Genomic DNA, 22,630 nt, shown 5'->3' on the forward strand with positions numbered 1-22,630 from the left:
TGGCAGAGCAGGCTCAAGTGGCTATCCCCATTTCCTGTGTTCTCATGATGTGAAATTTCAAAGTAGTGGCCTTTTGCAGGCTTGGGTGAAGTTGCCATTGGTGGCAGTCATACTCAATCCTCTGTTACTCACTGGGAGATAGATTCTTGTTTTGCATGGTAAAGGCAATGCCATCAGCATCTCCAAACTTACAGGACTCTGCTTTGGGCAAGTCACTCACGTTTATAGAGGGTGAAGGCTGGGAGGGTGGCTGGCTAAGTGTTGGAATAGTTGAATTCAAAGGTGGCAAATACAGGAGAGGAGGTTTCAACAGGTGCAGGTATAAAGATGGACAATGTTACGGACATGAAGATGATGGTTGAAAGTTCAAGTTGGGGTCAAATAGCAGGGCAAAAATTGTGAAATGTCACATTCTGCCTGAGACAGTGGCTGGATTGGATCAGTGGCAAAGACTGAAGAAGATATTTCCAATATTTAGCCGGATGAAACGCAATCTGGCAACAAAGCAGTGGAAGCATCCAGTGTGGTGGTAGAGCTGTGTGGCATCCTGTATAATAAAACTGATACTATACATGCAGATTACAGTACCAAGGTAAGCCATGCAGATGAGAAAGAGGAAGGAAATAAAGATTCCTGGTGGTCTCTGGGTGTAGTAGTATAGAAGTGGGAAAAGGAGCCTTTGCTAGAGATGCTCTTGCTGTGATGGGTAATTAAGAGTGGAATCAAGTGAGGGCATTGAACTGGAGACCAGAGGAGAGGCGCTGGAGCAGGATAGTTTAGTCGACCACATAAAAGGCTTTAGACAGATTGGGAAGGACAATGATGGAAGAAGCATTATCCTTATGGTCAGTGACAATGACATTTGTGAATTTGGTTAGGATTCCAGTCCTGCATTGGGGTGGAAAACCAGACCAGGAAGGATTCAAATGACCTACAGGAGCCTAAATCTGGAGATGATAACATATTCAAGGACTTGAGAAAGGAACTGGAAGGTTGAAGATGGGCAGTAGTTTACAAGGACAAGAGGGGTTGAGGGCATGGTAAAGGCAATAGTAAAAGCTTGGGGTCAAGGTTGATGATTTTAGTTTTGAAAGAGAGGCATTCATTACACTGCCTGAGCAGAGGGAATAATTTACACCAACAGTTACAATGGGAGTCAGGAAAATAAACTGGGCACTCAGCAGCTTATTGGGACTGGGGTCAAGAGAGCAAGATGTGGGTCTTATGGGCGAGATGGGGTCAGAGAGGGCATGATGGGTGATTCACTAGAGAACAATGTGGGCTCCAGGTTTGGTGGTGCGGGGCAGGTGGAAGTAGAAGAGACTGCTGAATGGTTGATTTCCATCTTCATAAGAAAGTCCATGAAACCTCACAGTTGTTGGAGTTGAAGGTAAGTTTAAAGAAATGACTTGTAGTGAGAAAAAAAAGCCATGGCTTATTTTTGCTCTCCAGAATCATCCAAGAGTATTGGGTGGCTTTGGCGGAGAACCTGGACATGTCCATGTGGTCCAGCCAGATTCTGGTGATGGGCGGCTAAATCAGTTTCTATGATGGATGTGCTCAAGTCTGCACTCCTTGTACTTAGGGTGAAGAGGGGTGCACATACCCAGAGGTTTGACTTAAGAACATAAAAAATAGGAGAAGACCATTTGGTCCCTTGAGCCTGCTTTACCAATCAATAAGGTCTTGGCTGATCTAATGTGGCCTTAACTCCACTTTCCTGCCTGTACCCCATAACCCCTCCAGTCCCTTGTAGATTGAAAATCTGTTTAACTCAGGCTTGGATATATTCAATGACCCAGCCCCCCACTGCTTGCTGGAGGAGGCTTAATGGGGACTTATATGGGAGTAAAGGTTACACTGGGAATAAGGGAATGAAAGGTGTTTGTAGGGGGGGGAATTGTTAAGCAAATTTGAAGTACCATGGTGACGCCAAAGGCTGGACAGCTGGGAGTTTGTCAGTGCAGCTAGGTGGTGGTTTTCTCAAGGGAGGATGCAGAAAGGAAGTGGGGTTGTAATATTTCAGAGCGATGGGGTGTTGAGCAATAGAAGGAAGAAGTCATGGTTGGTCTTGTCTGCCAGCAAGACCACAACAGTAGAGGCTACAAAGGTGGCAAGGTTCAGGAGGTGGGAATGAATTTGGGCAGGAGAGTTTATATGGAGGGAAAGGTTAAGGGAAGACAGGAGGTGGATGAATTCAGAGAGAAAGGCAAGGGGACGGAGATGGACATTGAAGATCAGAGAATGGGGATTCACTCTGTGCAGAAGCTCAGGAAGGGAGAGAGGTAAAATATCATGGGAGAAAGCACAGGATGGGGGGGGGGAGGTGGTAGACAATAAGGAATTTAAAGGCGAGGAAAGAGGGTTGAAACAAAGTAACATTCTTCAAAGTGAAAAAGATGCCACAGGAAAAAGGGGACGAGACCAAGTTGTGACTTGGTAATGAGAGCATTGCAGTCTTCAGTAAGGAACAAGGTGTCACCACCTAACAGCTACATTTCAGTCAGAGCAATGATGTCAATGCAATCATTGAGCTTCTTTATTGGGCTGCCTCGCTAATTGATTCTTTTAGTAGACGTGCTGCTGTGATACTTCACTGGGTCTTGACTGGTAGTCGCTAAGTGACAGCAGCAGAGACTAGCCCTTAGTGATTTACCTGTGCAATCTCCAGATTAAAGAATGGACCTACACCGATACAGCCAATTTCTGAATAAGTCTGAAGTGTTCCACATACAATTAACTGCTTTGAAGCTTAGTTAACTGTTGCCAGAGTGAACGTGGCAGCATTTTTTTGTAAACTAAGAATAGACAAAGAGCAATGACCTGTTTATCTGTTTCTGGTGATGTTAGCTGAGGAAAGGTTTGTGGCCAGGAGACCCAGGAGACTTTCTGCTCTTCCAATGGTGCCACAGGATCTCCTGCATTTGCCAGGATCACTGGAACAAGCACACTGGGTCTCTGCTTAACAGCCCATGCAATGCTCAGCACCTTCAACAGTGGGGCAAATGCAATCAAAGGTGCAAATTATGAACAGTAGCAATGGAACCATCCCAATCAGAACTTGGCTTATTGCACTGAAACAAACAGAAGGATGAGACTCTTGCTCTACTATGCTTCACCTGAGGGATGGAAAATGTCCCCAAATGCCCATGTGGTTTCATGGCATCTTTAGCACTCAGCCACCAGGAGATTGTATCATGAATATTCTGGAATACTTGTGGTGCCAGGGGTACATAAACATTCAGTTTCCACAATTTCTCACATAATCCGATGATAACATGGTTTCCTGCCACAAGAAAGTGAAAAGCCCACACACAGCATGAAGCATTGCAGAAGAACAATGCTGGAGGTTGTTTTTTAAGAACTTGTTTCACAACAGATATCATCCACACTGGTAAACTTGGTACCTGACACCACTACAAACTGCACATGCTTCAGTTTGATGTAACAATTTTTGCCACACACTTTCCTAGAAGTTGATCAAACAGCTCTCACGCTGCTGCTCTGTGACTTATTCTCTTGAGGTTTTCAACACATTGCCTGAAGTATGGGGAGAGATTATAAATTAAACTTTCAATTTCTATGTCTAGTTGCAGCAGAATAGAGTTTTGCCTGTGCAGAACTGAAGTTATTGTTAAAATCTGCACATAAGGGGTTAATTCCCATGGCTACAGTTATTGGGTCAAAACAGCACTGGAGTCCACTAAGTCAATGCCAGCTTTCTGTAGGGCAATCCAATCAATCCCATTCCTCTGCTCTATCCCCGTAAACCTGAAAGTTTATTTCCTTCAAGTGCCCCATCCAATTTCCTTAAAATCATTGATCATCTTTGCTTCCACTGCCCTCATAGGCAGCAAGTTCCAGATTGTTACCACTCGCTATGTCAAATAGTTCACCCTCACATCCTTCTTGCATCTCTTGCCCAAAGCCTTCAAGTTGTGTGGCCCCCCCTCCCACCGAGTCCTTGTACTATCAGCTAAGAACAAACATAAGAACTAGAAGTGGGCAATTCAGCCCCTTGAGCCTGCCCCGCCATTCATTACGATCATGGCTGATCTCATTTCAGCCTCAATTCCAATTTCCTGCCCTCTCCCCATAACCTTTCAACCCGTTACTAATTAAAAATCTGTCTATCTCCTCCTTAAATTTATTCAGCGTCCCGGCATCCACTGCACTCTAAGGTAGTGAATTCCACAGATTCACGACCCTTTGAGAAAAGTAATTCCTCCTCATCTCTGATTTAAATCTGCCATCCCTTAGCCTAAAACTATGGCCTCTCGTTCTAGAATGCCCCACAAGGGGAAACATCCTCTCCACATCTACTTTGTCTAACCCTTTAGCATCTTATATACCTCAATTAGATCTCCTCTCATCCTTCTAAACTCTAGCGAGTATATGCCTAAACTGCTCAATCTCTCCTCATAAGACAAGCCCCGCATCTCTGGAATCAATCTAGTGAACCTCCTCTAAACCGCCTCCAATGCAACTACATCCTTCCTCAAGTAAGGGGACCAAAACTGTGCACAGTACTCCAGATGCGGTCTCACTAATGCCTTGTACAGTTGCAACAACACTTCCCTATTTTTATACTCTATTCCTTTAGCAATAAATGTCAAAATTCCATTTGACTTCCTTGTTACCTGTTGTACCTGAATATTAGCTTTCAGTGATTCATGCACGAGGACACCCAGATCCCTCTGCGCTGAAGCATTTCTGAAGTTTCTCTCCATTTAAATAATAGGTCGCCTTTTTATTCTTCCGACCAAAATAGATAACCTCACACTTATCCACGTTAAACTCCAAAACAAAAACAAAAACAGAATTACCTGGAAAAACTCAGCAGGTCTGGCAGCATCGGCAGAGAAAAGAGTTGACGTTTCGAGTCCTCATGACCCTTCGACAGAATTCCATCTGCCAAATTTTGGCCCAATCACCTAACCTGTCCATATCCATTTGTAAATTTCTTATTTCTTCATTGCAACTTACTTTCCCACCTATTTTAGTGTCATCTGCAAATTTAGCTATAGTACCTTCTATCCCTGAATCCAAGTCATTAATATAGATTGTAAATAGTTGGGGCCCAAGGACTGAACCCTGTGACACCCCACTAGTTACAGCTTGCCATCCAGAAAAAGACCCATTTATCCTGACTCTCTGCTTTCTGTTGGTTAGCCATCCTCTATCCAAGCTAATATATTACCCTTAGCTCCATGTGATCTTATCTTGTGCATTAATCTTTTGTGTGGCACCTTATCAAATGCATTCTGGAAGTCCAGACATGCTACATCTACAGGATCTCCATTATCCACTTCGCTTGTCACATCTTCAAAGAACTCTAGCAAATTAGTCAAACACGATTTACTCTTCATAAAACCATGCTGACTCTGATGGATTGCATTTTGACTTTCCAAATGCCCCATTACTACTTCCTTAATAATGGATTCCAACAATTTCCCAATGACAGACGTTAAACTAACAGATCTATAGTTTCTTACTTTCTGCCTCCCCCCTTTTTGAATAGGGGCGTTATATTAGCATTTTTCCAATCCACTGGAACCTTTCCAGAATCCAGGGAATTTTGGAATATTATTACCAATGCATCCACTATCTCCGCTGCCACTTCCTTTAAGACCCTGGGATGTAGGCCATCAGGTCCTGGGGACTTGTCACTCTTTAATCCCAATGGTTTGCTCAGTACTTTTTCTCTAGTGATGGTGATTGTTCTAAGTTCCTCCTGCAAACCCTCTGCACTACCTGTTATAATTGGAGTGGTACTAGTGTCCTCCACTGTGAAAACTGAGGCAAAATATTGATTAAGCGTCTCTGCCATTTCTGCATTCTCCACTATTAACTCCCCAGTCTCGCCCTCCAAGGGATCAACATTCACTTTAGCTGCTCTCTTTCCTTTTATATACTGTAGAAGCTTTTGCTATCAGTTTTTACATTTTGCGCTTGTTTTCATTCATAATTTACCTTTGCTCTTTTTTTTTTTTAGTAACCCTTTGTTGATTTTTAAATGTTTCCCAATCTTCCAGCCTGCCACTGACCTTTGCAATTTGGTATGCCTTAGTTTTTGCCTTTATGTTATCTTTAACTTCCTTGCTTAGCCATGGATGATTTTTCCCCCTCTTACCATCTTTCTTCCTCATTGGAATATATTTTACTTGGGAGGAATTGAATATCTCCTTAAATATCTGCCACTGTTCATCAACTGTCCTACCTTGTAGTCTTCCTGTCCAGTCCACTAGGGCCAAATCTGCCCTCATGCCTATGTAGTTACCTTTGTTTAACACCAGAACACACTGGTGTAGGACTCAAGTTTCTCGCTCTCAAGCTGAAGTTGAAATTCTAGCATGCTATGATCACTCTTCCCTTGAGGATCCTTTACTCTGAGATCACTAATTAATCTCATCTCATTACACAAAACCAAATCCAAAACCAGAATAGCCTGCTCCCTGATTGGGTCCACAACATATTGCTCCAAGAAACAATCTCTAATACAGTCTGTGAACCCTCCCTGGAGGCTACCCTTGCCAATTTGATTAGTCCAGTCTATATGCATATTAAAATCACCCATGATTATTGCTGTGCCTTTCTCACATGCTCCCAGTATTTCCTGGTTTATACTGTGCCCTACTGCTGAACTGCTGTTTGGGGACCTATAGATTACTCCCACCAGGGACTTCTTTCCCTTGCTATTTCTTATTTCTACCCAGACTGACTCTACATCTTGCTCTCCAGTGCCTATATCATTCCTCACTATAGCACTGATCTCTTCCTTTACTAACAAAGCTACACCACCTCCTTTTCTTTCCTGCCTATCCTTCTGAAACACTAAGTACCCTTGGATATTCAACTCCAAAACCTGTTCTCCCTGTAAACACATCTCAGTAATCGCCACCAAATCATACCTATTTAGCTCTATTTGCGCTGTTAACTCATTAGTTTTATTCCAAATTCTACGCACATTCAGACACCAAGCCTTTAAGTTTGCCCTATTGTCAATTTTTCCTACTCTTATATGATTTTTTGGCACAATATGGGGTTCACACACTCTGTCCCTTCCTTTCACTTTTTGGTAACAATCAGCCTCGTCACTAACCTGCACTCTTACCCTCTCAAACTTTGATTGTTTATATTTCTATGCAACTGAAACCCCCCCTCCTCCCCTACTACTTGGTTTAAAGCCCTAACTACGACCCTAGTTATGTGATTCGCCAGGACACTGGCCCCAGCCTGATTCAAGTGGACCCTGTCCGAACGGAATAGCTCCCCCTTTCCCCAATACTGGTGCCAATGTCTCATGAATTCAAACCCACTTCTCCCACACCAATCTTTGAGCCACACATTTACCTCTTTAATCCTCTGCAGCCCAGATGAGATATCCTTAACCCTGGCACCAGGTAGACAACACAGCCTTCGGGACTCTCGATCCTGGCTACAGAGAACAGTATCTATTCCCCTAACTACACTATCCCCGATTACAACTACATTTCTCTTTTCTCCCCCCACTTGAATGGCTCCCTGTACCACGGTGCTATGGTCAGTTTGCTCATCCTCCCTACAGTCTCCGCGCTCATCCACACAGGGTGCAAGAATCTCAAACCTGTTGGATAAGGGCAAGGGCTGTGGCTCCTACAGTGCTACTTCTTGGATCCCTCTACCTGTCTCACTCGTAGTCACACTGGCCGAATCTAAGGGGTGTGACTGCCTCCTGAAACAGCATCCAGGTAACTCTCCGCCTCCCTGATGTGTCGCAGTGTCCGAAGCTCAGACTCCAGCTCATCAACTCTGAGCTGGAGTTCCTCGAGCAACCAACATTTGCTCCAGGTGTGGTCACTAGGAACCACGATGGGGCCCACCAGCTCCCACATCATGTAGCTACAACACATCGTCAGGCCCTGCATCTCTATTTTATTTAATTTATTTTTCAATTTGTTTTTAAATTTCCTACTGGTCTTTAATTTATCAATCAGTAAAATATTTCTTCTATTTACCTTTAATCTGAAAACAAGTTAGAATAGGGATTTAAAATCACTTTTAAAATCAACTGGAACTCACTCTCTCTGCTGGGTTGAAGCTGAAATGTTAGACCTCCAATCCTGGGCCCCAGTTTTAATCTGACATCAACTTAGAATAGGTGGTTCAAACTAGCAGTTACTTACCAACCAATGAACTTACGGTTTTCCTGTGATGTCACTGTTTTTTCCACAGCTTTTCTTTGTCTACTTTAACTAAGCCTGTCATTATTTCACACACCTCTATCAAATCTCCCCTCAGCCTCCTTTGCTCCAAGTGCAACTACTCCAGTTTCTTCAACTTAACCTTGTAGCTAAAATCCCTCATCTCTGGATTCTCTCTGGTAAATCTCCTTCGCACCCCCTTAAGGACCTTCACATCCTTTCTCAAGTATGGGGACCAGAACTGGACACAATTTTCTCGTTATGGCCTAACCAGACCTTTATGCAGATTCAGTGTAACTTCCCTGCTTTTGTATACACCACCTCTATTTAAGATCCCATATACTTTGCTAACTACTCTCTCAATATGTCCTGCCACATTCAAGAATCTATGCACATAAATCCCAGGTCCCTCTATCCCCAAACACTCTTTAGAATGACACCATTAAGCCTATACTGCGTTTCTCTGCCCAATTCTGCCAAAATGCATCACCTGACACTTCTCTGTATTAAATTCCATTTGCCACTTGTCTGTCCATTCTGCTCACCTATGTCCTGCTGCAGTCAACTGGTATCATCTTCACTGTTTGCCACACCTCCAATTTGATATCTTTGGCAAATTTTGAAATTTTACTGTATTCTAATATCAAAGTCATTTACATACAAAAAAAGCTGAGATTCTAGAACTGACTGATCCTCCAGTCTGAAAAACAACCATTCGCCCATAACTCACTCTTTTCTGTCCTTAAGCTAGTTTTTTTTATCCAAGCAGATGTTGACCCTCTTATTCCATGACCCTCAATTTTATAAACCAGCTTTTTATGTAGTATTTTATGGAACACTTCCTTAAAATTCATTTGGACAACATCCATTGCATTAACTTCATCAAAAAAATCAATTTGATTTATTAATCTGCCATTTACAAATCTTTGCTAGCTCTCTTTAATTAACACAAACTTCCCCAAGTGCTTGTTGATTTTTTTACCCCTGATTATTGTTTCTAAAGACTTACCCACCATGGATGATAAACTGACCAGCCTACAGTTACTAGGAATGCTCCTACACCCTGGATGATAAACTGACCAGCCTACAGTTACTAGGAATGCTCCTACACCCTGGATGATAAACTGACCAGCCTACAGTTACTAGGAATGCTCCTACACCCTGGATGATAAACTGACCAGCCTACAGTTACTAGGAATGCTCCTACACCCTGGATGATAAACTGACCAGCCTACAGTTACTAAGAATGCTCCTACACCCTCTCTTTGATAAGGGTGTCACAGTTACTACTGTCCAATCCTCTAGCACTTCCCCTGTATATGGGAAAGATTGGAAGGTTATGGCAAGCCTGTAATCTCCACCCTCACCACCTTAAGCAACCTGGGGTATAAGCCACTTGGACCAAGTGACTTATCCAGCCTAAGCACAGCCACTAAGTGCTCTCATCAGCAGAGAGCAAGCATCTTCTGACTAACTTCTCAAAGGTCCATTGAAGCAAGGAAGTTTTGGAAAGAGATTTATCAGATTTTAAAAAAAATTATCAAGAGTTCTGATAATTTAAAGAAAGGTTATTTCTTCAGTTGGAAATCAGTCTCATCATTTTAACATGCTCACAGAGTGCAGCGGGTACGGGGGCGTTGGTTAGGAGACATTTATTTCCACAGAGATGTCAGATTTTGGAATGTTCTGTCACTGGGAGACCCATTACATTGCTTAAAGAACGGATAAACATTTGAACCGCAGAAGGATACAGGGCGAGGGGAGAGAGCAGGAGACAGGGCGAGGGGAGAGAGCAGGAGACAGGGCGAGGGGAGAGAGCAGGAGACAGGGCGAGGGGAGAGAGCAGGAGACAGGGCGAGGGGAGAGAGCAGGAGACAGGGCGAGGGGAGAGAGCAGGAGACAGGGCGAGGGGAGAGAGCAGGAGACAGGGCGAGGGGAGAGAGCAGGAGACAGGGCGAGGGGAGAGAGCAGGAGACAGGGCGAGGGGAGAGAGCAGGAGACAGGGCGAGGGGAGAGAGCAGGAGACAGGGCGAGGGGAGAGAGCAGGAGACAGGGCGAGGGGAGAGAGCAGGAGACAGGGCGAGGGGAGAGAGCAGGAGACAGGGCGAGGGGAGAGAGCAGGAGACAGGGCGAGGGGAGAGAGCAGGAGACAGGGCGAGGGGAGAGAGCAGGAGACAGGGCGAGGGGAGAGAGCAGGAGACAGGGCGAGGGGAGAGAGCAGGAGACAGGGCGAGGGGAGAGAGCAGGAGACAGGGCGAGGGGAGAGAGCAGGAGACAGGGCGAGGGGAGAGAGCAGGAGACAGGGCGAGGGGAGAGAGCAGGAGACAGGGCGAGGGGAGAGAGCAGGAGACAGGGCGAGGGGAGAGAGCAGGAGACAGGGCGAGGGGAGAGAGCAGGAGACAGGGCGAGGGGAGAGAGCAGGAGGCAGGGCGAGGGGAGAGAGCAAGAGACAGGGCAAGGGGAGAGAGCAGGAGACAGGGCGAGGGGAGAGAGCAGGAGACAGGGCGAGGGGAGAGAGCAGGAGACAGGGCGAGGGGAGAGAGCAGGGTTATATAGTTCTGGTTGCTCTCATAAACAGCATGGACAGCAGGCATTATGAGACAAATGGACTGTGCTGTTGACTTATCTGGTCCTAAACAAGGAGTCTACCACAATGTGACTTCTTTAGTCCCAAGGTGAATAATCTTAGCTGTGGCTATATAGAGTAGTAAGGCTCAACAACAAAATCATGTGCTCAATTGTCTTGTGAGAACGTGTTTTGAGTCTACTGCACAAGAGGGTTTGATTATCAACTGCCTCTCAAATTGGGGATATGATCCTTCGTGTTGTGTGACATTATCACTGTGCTAAATGAGAGAGATTCAGAACAGATCTAGCAGCTCAAAACTGGGCATCCATGAGGCACTGTGGGCCATCAGCAGCAGCAGAATTGTACTCACCACAATCTGTAATCTCATGGCCCATCATATCCCTCCAGCCTACCATTACCATCAAGCTGGGCGATCCATCTGGTTCAATGAAGAGCGCAGAATGGCATGGCAGGAGCAGCACCTAAAAATGAGGTGTCATCCTAGTGAAGCTTCAGCACAAGACTACTTGCATTCCAAACTGGAAGCAACTTTTTCAAAGCCAGAGTTAAGTGATCCCACAATCCATGAATCAGATCTAATCTCTGCAGTCCTGCCACAACCAGTAGTTTATTGTTGGTGGACAATTAAATAACTAAGCAGGAGGCAGCTCCACAAATATCCCCATCTTTAATGATGGAAGAGCCCAGCTATCTTTGCAAAACACAAGGCTGAAGCATTTGCAATCATCTTCAGCCAGAAGTGCAGAATGGATAATCTATCTCGGCCTCCTCCTCCCAAGGGTCCCAGCATCTCAGATGCCAGTCTTCAGCCAACTCCCTCCACTCCACATATCAAGAAACAGCTGAGGATTCTGGATGCAGCATAGGCTATGAGCCCTGGCAACATCTCGGCAGTAGTACTCGAGACTATAATTAGCTCCAGAACTAGCCACGCTCCTAGTCAAGCTGTTCCAGTCCAGCTACAATGCTGGCATCTACCTGGCAATCTGAAAAATCGCCCAGGTATATCCTGTCCACTAAGAGCATGACAAATCTAATTCGGCCAATTACTGCCCCATCAGCCTCCTCTTGATCATCAACAAATGAGATCAAGGCATATTTGACCCAGTGTGGCATCAAAGAGCCCTTGCAAAATTGAACTCAATGGGAATCTTCACCAGTTGGAGACATATATAGAACAAAGGAAGATGGTTGTTGTTGCTGGAGGCCAGTCCACTCAACCCTGATTATCACTTCAAGAGTTCCTCAAAGTTGTGTCCTCGGCCAAACCATCTTCATCATTGAGTTTCCCTCCACTTTATGGTGAGAAGTGGGGATGTTTACTCCCGTTTGTCACTCCACAGATACTGAAGGAGTCTGTGTCCACATGCTACAAGACCTGGACAACACTCAGGCTTGGGCAGTTAAGTGGCAAGTAAAGTTCATGCTACACAAATGCCAGGCAATGCCCATCTCCAACAAGAGAGAATCCAACCATCTCCCCTTGACATTCAATGACATTCCCATCACTGAATCCCCCACCAACAACAGCCTGGAAGTTACCATTGACCAGAAACTGAGCTGGAGCAGCCATATAAATACTGTGGCTACAAGAGCAGGTCAGAGGCTGGGAATTCTGTGGCAAGTTAACTTACCTCCCACCCCAAAGTTTGTCTACTATCTACAAGGGACAAGTCAGGAGTGTGATAAAATACTCCCCACTTGCTTGGATGAGTGCAGTTCCAAGAACACTCAAGAAGCTTGACACCATCCAGGACAAAGCAGCCCACTTGATTGGCACCCCATCCACAAACAGTCACTCTCTCCATCACCGACGCACAGTAGCAGCAGTGTGTATCATCTACAAGATGCACTGCAGGGACTCACCAAGGCTCCTGTGACAGCACCTTCCAAGCTCATGACCTCTACCACCTAGAATGACAAGGTCAGCAACGCATGGGAACACCACCTCCTAGAAGTTCCCCTCCAAGCCACACACCATCCTCACTTGGAAATATATCGCCGCTCCTTTACTGTCGCTGGATCAAAATCCTGAAACTCCCTCCCTAGCATATTGTGGGTGTATCTACACCACATGGACTGCAGCGGTTCAAGGCGGCAGCTCACACCACCTTCTCAAGAGCAACTAGGGATGGGCAACAAATGCTGGCCTTGCCAATGACACTCAATCCCCAAGAAGATAGATAAAAGAAAACCCTGTGAGAACAGGAAGTAGACTGGACTAGTCCCTTCTACACATGTTCTGATGGAAGAAGCAATTTACACAAAATCAATTATACTGAAGACGTTAGTGTTTTGTAATTTCGGAGATACGGTTGATTGTAGCTGATCTTTTACGCACCAAAAATTTGCAATAATTGAAACCTTTGAGCAAGATAGAGTTTATCTAGAACCACCACCTCTATTTAGAGATGATGTTAACAGAATGAAAACTTTTAAAGGAGTTTTACAGGGACATTATAGAACAAAATATAACACCAGCCACATAAGGAGATATTAGGGTAGCTGACCAAAAGCTTGGTTAAAGAGATAGGTTTTAACAAGCGTCTTGCTCATGGGCAGCTGGCAGAGCTGATGGGCCAAATGGCCTCTTTCTGTGCCATAAATTATCTATGACTCTTTAAAGGGTGAAAGGAAGGTACAGAGAGGGAGTGTAGGGATGGAATTCCAAAGCTTAGGGTTTTAACAACTGAAGGCACGGCCACCAAGAGCAGAGTGATTCCAATCAGGGAAGTGCAGGAGGGCTAGAATTAGAGGAGTGCAGATATCTTGGAAGATTGTGGGGCTGGAGTAGATTACAAAGATAGGGAAGGCAAGGCCATGGAGGGGTTTGAAAACAAAGATGCAAATTTAAAATCAAGACGTGTTTTGTAAAAAAAAAAGCCTTTCACCATTTGCATTTCCTTGTGAACTGTGAGCTAATGTCAAGCCCTGCAAATTAGGCAAATGCAAACATCTAGCATCAAGGCTTTCCTTTTTATTCAGTCATGGGATGTGGGCATCACTGGCTAGGCCAGCATTTATTGCCCTTGTTCAGAGGGCATCTAAGAGTCAACTACTTTGATGTGGGTCTGTAGGCCAGACCAGGTAAGGATGGCAGGTTTCCTTCCCTAAAGGACATTAGTAAACTAGATGGGTTTTTATGACAATCCAGGTGCTATAAAAACACCACTTACTGAATCTTTCTGAAAATTTGTTTTGTTATAATGTCAATGGTTAATATGAAACACCCCAATAACTGCTCATTTTCACAAGTGCTCTGGCGTGACTATCAGCTGATCACACACCATTACACTAATAACGCTACTAGTGTGGCCTTTCATGCTTGCGTGACTTAAAATTCATCACTACACCTCCCCCTCTCATTCTGTGTGGTGAGTGACTAAACTAAGTACCTCTGATTAGCACCCGAGTTTAAATCACTGATCTGGATATAGTTTCCAAGCTCTGATTAAACTTTTCCCCACTAACACTGATTTTCGACACTTCCCTCATGCCCAAAAATCCAGCCGTTCCCAGGACTGGGACCGGTTCAATTCCTGACAATTGCTGCTTCCAAACTTGGAAAGTGAGTGGATTGGTTTACTATTATATCCCTTGGGGGTTGGGGGGGTGGGGGGGGGGGTGGAGAAAGAGGAGCAGTAATTTCAATATAAAATCATATTTTCCCCTTGCCCTTTACAGTTTGTTAAAACAAAACTTCACACAACACTGCAGTGAACCACTAGGAGTTGCAGGAACTTAGCAGCGGTTCAGTGGGTAGCACTCTTGTCTGAGTCAGAGGGTTGTAGGTTCATTCCAGGCTACAGCATAAAATCTAGGCTAACTCTTCAACATTTAGGGAGTGCCGCAGCTTCAGACGTACTGTCTTTCAGACGAGATGTTAAACCGAGGCCCAATCTGTCACCCCAGGCAGAGACAAAAGGCCCCATGACACGAGGAAAGGTTGGATAGACTTGGGTTATTTTTGTTGGAGCAGAGAAGACTGAGGGGCGACCTGATCGAGGTGTACAGGATTATGAGGGACATGGACAGGGTGGATAGGGAGCAGCTGTTCCCCACAGCTGAAGGGTCAGTCACGAGGGGACATAAGTTCAAGGTGAGGGGCTGGAGGTTTAGGGGGGATGTGAGGAAAAGCTTTTTTCCCCAGAGGGTGGGGACGGTCTGGCATGCACTGCCTGGGAGGGTGGTGGAGGGGAGTTGCCTCACATCCTTTAAAAAGTACCTGGATGAGCACTTGGCACATCATAACATTCAAGGCCACGGGCCAAGTGCTGGTAAATGGGATTAGGTAGGTAGGTCAGGTGTTTCTCATGTATCGGTGCAGACTCGATGGGTCAAAGGGCCTCTTCTGCACTCTGTGATTCTGTGATTTGAAGAGCGGCAGGGGGACTTCACCTTGTGACCCGACTAATATTTTATCCTTAAACCAACACCTAAAATACAGATGATCTGCTCATTTATCACAGTACTGTGTGTGCAAATGGGCTTCAGCATTTCCTACATCATAACAGGGACTACTTCAAAAGTACTTCATTAGCTGTAAAGCACTTTTAAATATCTGGAGGTCATGGAAGGTTCTAAATAAATGCAAATTCCTCCTTCCTCCGGCACTTGTTAGTTGGTGAATCGATTAACTGGTGAGTCCCGGATGGGAGTCACCTTTTAAAGCCAGTGTCCCTATTTCATGGTTATAAAGGAAGGTACCTGTGCCAGTGTTGCCACCTTTGTGTTGTTATTCACTTTATATCAGGTTGGAAGCAGCCTGGGGATGGGTCATGTGCGGCATTATGAATAAATGGAGGCAGCATTCTCTACACCATCATCATGCAGCGACTACAGTGCTGGACTAGTATTCCAGAGTTCAAATACCCATTCCCAAATCAAATTTAATATAGATGCTATAGGCTGGAAATGGAGGAAAAACTACCCTCGAAAGCTTTTGAAACTGTCAATAAAATCCTAACTGACTCTTCCTGCTCTGTTCAATAGTCTGGTAAGCCACGCGGTTCTAGAAACACTAAGACTCTCCACTATCCTCTCAAGGTAACCAGAAATGGGTAACAAATGGGGCTTTGCTAGTCACAGCCACAACCCAACAGCAAATTTAAAAACTCTATGATTCTGTGCAGTAAACTGGTTTAGGAGTGTCACAGCTCAGCATTCAACAGTGACAAGGGATCCTTGAAGCGGTAAGATACAGTATCTCCTGGAGAATATGGAAATGCTAAATGCTTGCTTGTTCTGATCACATGGCAGCACTGGAGAGGTCACAGGATAGAATCTCAGAATTATACAACACACGAGGCTACGCTTTGGCACATCCAACCTATGTCGGGTCAGCTCTTGTATGGTATTGGAAAGGGGTCACATGATAGTAATGGGGGAGCAGGGAGTTCCCCTGGTGTCCTGGCCATTATATCTCCCTCGACTGCCAAACAACCACCAAACTGGATTATCCAGACACTCATTTCATCACCATGTGCTCCTGCTGTGTGTAAACTGGCTGCTGTATTCACCTACAGAACAACAGTGACTAACTGCACTTCATAAGTAACTCAATGGACATTAAGCACTTTGGGAAATCCCAAGAATGTAAGAGGTGCTATATAAATGCTGGTTCTTTAAAAAAGGAAAAAAATTGTGGGACAGAGGGCTAGCACAAATACAATGGGTTGAATGAACTCCTCCTGTTCTGTAAAGGTTTATGATTCTACGGGACACAAGAGCAGAATATTAGCCTCCGAAAGACTATACTCAAGATATATCCTTGATGGCTCAGCTGCTTGATGGAGTGAAAGACAGAAATGTACAACCCAGAAGGGCTCTGAATAAGAGTTGTACGGACTCAAAACATTAACTCTGTTCCTCTCTCCACAGCTGCATCGAGACTTTTTTTTATTCATTCACAGGGTGTGGGTGTCGCTGGCTAGGCCAGCATTTATTACCCATCCCTAACTGCCCTTGACAACCTGCTGAGTTCTTCCAGCATTTCCTGTTTTTATTACAGCCCAGAAGATCTGGTCTGTATGGAGTCCGCTGGGGCATGCATTAGGGGATGCTACACAACAGGGCATGATGCCTTTACTGGGCATGGGGACATTGGCAACCGCTGCTCAGGCGAGGTAGCAGAGGGGAGTATAGCTACTAGCCCTCTCCTTTGTGCTAACATTCATTCTACCCCATTTCCCATTATTTATGACCAATTGGCCGCTTTTATGCAAATGTTTTACTGGGCTGATGCTTAAATAGCCATAAAATAGGGTGTTCTGACAGTCTGGAGCAAGGCTGACACCCACAACTGGAACATTGCATTCAGAACAGATGAAAAGCTGCTTCTGCAACTAAGTGGGGCAGACGTATTAGTTGTAATTCTCCATCTGACATGAATCATTCCTAGTACCCACAAGGGCTCAGTGAGCCAGCCTCATTGAAGTAAGGTGTCAGCAGCACTTAAAGGTTAAGACTCTAACATTATCACCAAGTTTACTGACATTAATTTTTGAGAGTCACTGTGAAAATTCCTGTGCTTAATGCATTATAAACTGAGTCAAGACAAGGTCATTGGACTATAGTCATTGCAACACAAAAGGAGGCCATTTGCGCCATCTTGTCTATGTGAATCACATCAGGACTTTACACTTTAATCTCATCTCCAGTATGCTTATATACTCTTCATTTCCAAACACTTGTCCAATTCCCTTTCAAATGATGTTATAGTCTCTGACCCTGCAAGAAAAGCATTCCCTGTTCAAACAACCTTTGGGTTCTTCTAACTACCCCCAATGCTGGGTGTTATGGCCCAGTTGTGTTAATGTTGCAACAAATGAGACATTTGGAGAGTAAAATTACAAAATGTTTTCCCTTCAGGGGAGAAAGGCTGACCAATAGATGCCTTATATCCAATTTTTTTGTCTGTTTTTAATTTTTTTTCAATTTGTTATAGAATTCAATTCAGTCATGCTCCTAGATAGGTATTGGTGAGTCAAGTGTGTACAGGTCATGAGGTGAGAGTGACTGCCCTTGACATCAAGGCCGTATTTGACCGAGTGTGGCATCAAGGAGCCCCAGCAAAACTGGAGTCAATGTGAATGGAAATTCTCTGTTGGTTGGAGTCATACCGAGCACAAAGGAAGATGGTTGAGGTTGTTGGAGATCAATCATCTCAGTCCTAGGGCGTCACTGCAGGAGTTCCTCAGGGTAGTGTCCTTGGCCCAACCATCTTCAGCTGCTTCATCAATGACCTTCCCTCAGTCATAAGATCCAGCAGTGGAGAGGTTCACTGATGATTACACAATGTTCAGCACCATTCACAACTCCTCAGATACTGAAGCAGTCCATGTTCAAATTCTGAAAGACCTGGACAATATTCAGGCTTGGGCTGACAAGTGGCAAGTAACATTCACGCGACACAAGTGCCAAGCAATGACCATGTCCAACAAGAGAGAATTTAACCATCACCACTTGACGTTCAATGTCATTACCATTACTGAATCCCCTACTATCAATATCCTGGGGGTTACTATTGACCAGAAATTGAACTGAACTAGCCGTTTAAATACTATGACCACAAGAGGTCAGAGGCTGGGAATCCTGTGATGAGTAATTCATCTCCTGACTCCCCAAAGTCTGTCCACCCAATCCACAAGGCACAAGTCAAAGAATGTGATGGATCCACTTGCCTGGAGTACAGATCCAATAACACTCAAGAAGTTTGACACCATCAAGGACAAAGCAGCCCGCTTGATCGGCACCCCATTCACAAACATTCACTCCCTCCGCCACCAACGCACTGTGGCATCTACAAGATGCACTGCAGGGACTCACCAAGGCTCCTGCGACAGCACCTTCCAAGCTCATGACCTCTACCACCTAGAATGACAAGGATAGCAGTGCATGGGAACATCACCTCCTAGAAGTTCCCCTCCAAGCTACCCACCACACTGACTTGGAAATATATCGCCGTTCTTTCACTATTGCTGGGTCAAATTCCTGGAACACCCTCCCTAACAGCGCTGTGGGTGTACTCACACCACAGGGGCTGCAGCGGTTCAAGACAACAGCTCACCACCACCTTCTCAAGAGCAATTAGGGATGAGCAATAAATGCTGGTCCAGGCAGCAACACCCACATCTCATGAACAAGTTTTAAAAAGTCATCCAAAACTACACAAGACAGCTGAGGCAGTCACGATAGAAAGCTCATGACCTGTTTTATAGGTAGTTAGTGACCCTGAAGGGAAATGTCAAAACTGGTTACCTTTACGTGATGCTGTCCTATGAAGAGAGTAATTCAGCATCTTAATTACAGCAGCAGACAGTATCGATTGCTGAGTCTGCACCAGACACCAGACAGCTATTCACATCTCAAATGTGTCATGTACAGCAGTTCTAAGTCAACATGATATAGTCTGAGAGAGAGAAGTTTTGTAAAACGCTTCATCTCATTTATCTGATAATTGAATTTTGAAACACCAAGTTCTCACTTTGCTGTGTTATCTGGCCTGCCCAATTCATCAAGCGTTTCACAGCTTTAAGTTATTGGAAAAGAAACGCACAAGAAATTCTAAACGACAGTCCCTTAATCTATCTAAAGTGACAACGTTATGACTCTTTTTTTGTCATTACTGGAAACGTAAGGCACTTCAACAGAGCAATGTTCAGCCGTCCGAGGTGGTGAGGTTGGTGGGATGGCCGGAGGTTGGTGAGTGATGAAGAGACCAGCACATGCACAGCTCCTTAGCAGACCTGCCTCGGAGATCAGGATGCTGGAACTTGATGAGAAAAACATTTTATCTAAAATTTTAGCTCATTAACTCGGAGAACAGCAAGAGTGCCTGGACTGATTACAGCGTAAAGCAGGGGGCATTGGGGCACAGGCCCAATAGTCCTCTCCAAGATGAGGCTTTTCTCACTTCAACTGTTAAAGCAGTATCTAATCACAGTGCAACATAACCTGGGATTACCTGCCTTCATTCTGGCAGCTATTGGAGTTTCCACTGTGAGTGATCATAAGATAAAAGTGGGCAGTTCAATCTTGAAAGGGAAAGGTCATTTTATAGAGAATCTGTGTCAAAGTTGATTTTGTTTGACACATGGACACAAGGACAAAGGTATTAGAGGGGAACCACATATTATATACAATATGGATTTTTACAGGATAATTGATCAGAAACATGGTTACTGAAACACAGTTGTCTAAATCTGATTATCTTTCCAAACACATCCCAGGATCCAAGCCGGCTGGTGAAGTCAAAATCAAGACAGAGCTTTTCTTTATAGAGTTTACTGACTTTATTAAATCTTACACACATCCAGTGTCCCAGCTATCCCCTATTTATATGTGCTCCAAGCACTTAATTAAACAATGCCCTTCACCCGTGTATCCTAGCAACTTAATTAACATACTATTAACACCATGGAGGGAATGTCAGGAACCAATCTGAGAATATGGCAATCTATTAGACAGGTTCAGTTAATATTACAAGGTTCATGACCACTTTGTAAAATTGCTTCTTTTGTTCAAATCTGCTTTCAAAAGTTGGTGACCTGGGTTAAAACGCAAAAGGAAGAAATCTCATGAAAATGCAGAATGACATCTCACCAGCTCACATCTTGCTTTATGGACCTGTTCAGTTTTGACTGGACCTACTCCCCAATAAAGGATCTTCATTCCCCAACTGGCATTTTGGTTGTACTTTATAGAAAAAGGGGTTTTTAAAGGAAGAGTAATTTAAAAAACAAAAACCTGTAGCAGAGGCAGTGCTCTGTTGTCAAACTGCTAGTGCACAGTGATGAGTTGTCACATCCTCAAGGCTTTGATAGTCCCTGAAATGCCGAATTCCTTGCTGATAAGATCAAGTGGACACATTTCACCTCTGAATTTCACCCAGGGTTTCCAAAGTGAATGGATAATACGAAATAAAGAAAGGTAAGAAAAGCACACTGTCCTGCAGAAACTCTCATCACATGGGGCACAGGCCCAATAGTCCTCTCCAAGATAAAGCTTTACTCACTTCAACTGCTAACGTGGGACAAAAGTCGTGAAGTTAATGGCCTAGGTAAAATCAGGTCAGTGTGATCAGAGAATTCGATATCTAAAGCTGCAACACTAGATATTGGGTTAAACCCAGCACGTCACATCATCACCCAGAAACAATCCAACTGATCAACAATTCTTGAGGTTTTCTAGATTATATTGCAGGCTTACAAAGCAAGCTAAAAGGCATTTGAGAAATTTTGAAATTAATTAGAATTAGTTTTTGGACAAGGTTCAGCTATACAATGGGTCCTCCATTCGTAAGTCAGCCTGAAGTTCTCAGAATAAACCCGAATTCAAAATTTCTGGTTTGAGCTGGGGTTAAATTATTTAAACTGACACAGTTTCCAAAGAAATGCAAGTGCTGGGGTTCTCACTCCCAGGGCAGGTACAGTAGATGGTCACATGCAGAGTAATGTACCGATCACTCCCAGGGCAGGTACAGCATACGTCACATACAGAGTAATGTACTGATCTCTCCCAGGGCAGGTACAGCAGACGTCACATACAGAGTAATGTACCAATCACTCCCAGGGCAGGTACAGCATACGTCACATACAGAGTAATGTACTGATCACTCCCAGGGCAGGTACAGGAGACGTCACATACAGAGTAATGTACCATTCGCTCTCAGGGCAGGTACAGTAGATGGTCACATACAGAGTAATGTACCAATCACTCCCAGGGCAGGTACAGCAGACGTCACATACAGAGTAATGTACCAATCACTCCCAGGGCAGGTACAGCAGACGTCACATGCAGAGTAATGTACCAATCACTCCCAGGGCAGGTACAGCAGACGTCACATGCAGAGTAATGTACCAATCACTCCCAGGGCAGGTACAGCAGACGTCACATACAGAGTAATGTACCAATCGCTCCCAGGGCAGGTACAGCAGACGTCACATACAGAGTAATGTACCAATCACTCACAGGGCAGGTACAGCAGACGTCACATGCAGAGTAATGTACCAATCACTCCCAGGGCAGGTACAGCAGACGTCACATGCAGAGTAATGTACCAATCACTCCCAGGGCAGGTACAGCAGACGTCACATACAGAGTAATGTACCAATCACTCCCAGGGCAGGTACAGCATACATCACATACAGAGTAATGTACTGATCACTCCCAGGGCAGGTACAGTAGATGGTCACATGCAGAGTAATGTACCAATCGCTCCCAGGGCAGGTACAGCAGACGTCACATACAGAGTAATGTACCAATCACTCCCAGGGCAGGTACAGCAGACGTCACATACAGAGTAATGTACCAATCACTCCCAGGGCAGGTACAGCAGACGCCACATACAGAGTAATGTACCAATCACTCCCAGGGCAGGTACAGCCGACGTCACATACAGAGTAATGTACCAATCGCTCCCAGGGCAGGTACAGCAGACGTCACATACAGAGTAATGTACCAATCACTCACAGGGCAGGTACAGCAGACGTCACATACAGAGTAATGTACCAATCACTCCCAGGGCAGGTACAGCATACATCACATACAGAGTAATGTACTGATCACTCCCAGGGCAGGTACAGTAGATGGTCACATGCAGAGTAATGTACCAATCACTCCCAGGGCAGGTACAGCAGACGTCACATACAGAGTAATGTACCAATCACTCCCAGGGCAGGTACAGCAGACGTCATATACAGAGTAATGTACCAATCACTCCTAGGGCAGTATTGTCACCTGATTCAACCAAATTGGCTGGAAGCATTTACCTTTGTGTTTTCCAAGATCATTTAGGCTGGTCCAAGATTCAGTTTGCCCAAGTCAGGCCTCACCCACAAACCAAACACGCCCCCAG

The 22,630-nt window shown here is 44.8% G+C and overlaps 1 protein-coding gene across 6 annotated transcripts in view; it reads right to left on the bottom strand.

The window, feature by feature from the left end:
* LOC121271280 (EVI5-like protein) overlaps positions 1–22,630 on the bottom strand; it is a 410,054-nt gene that overhangs the window by 15,516 nt on the left and 371,908 nt on the right. The window lies entirely within an intron of this gene.

Source organism: Carcharodon carcharias, chromosome 30 (assembly GCF_017639515.1).
Source record: "Carcharodon carcharias isolate sCarCar2 chromosome 30, sCarCar2.pri, whole genome shotgun sequence".
Taxonomy (NCBI): Eukaryota; Metazoa; Chordata; class Chondrichthyes; order Lamniformes; family Lamnidae; genus Carcharodon; species Carcharodon carcharias.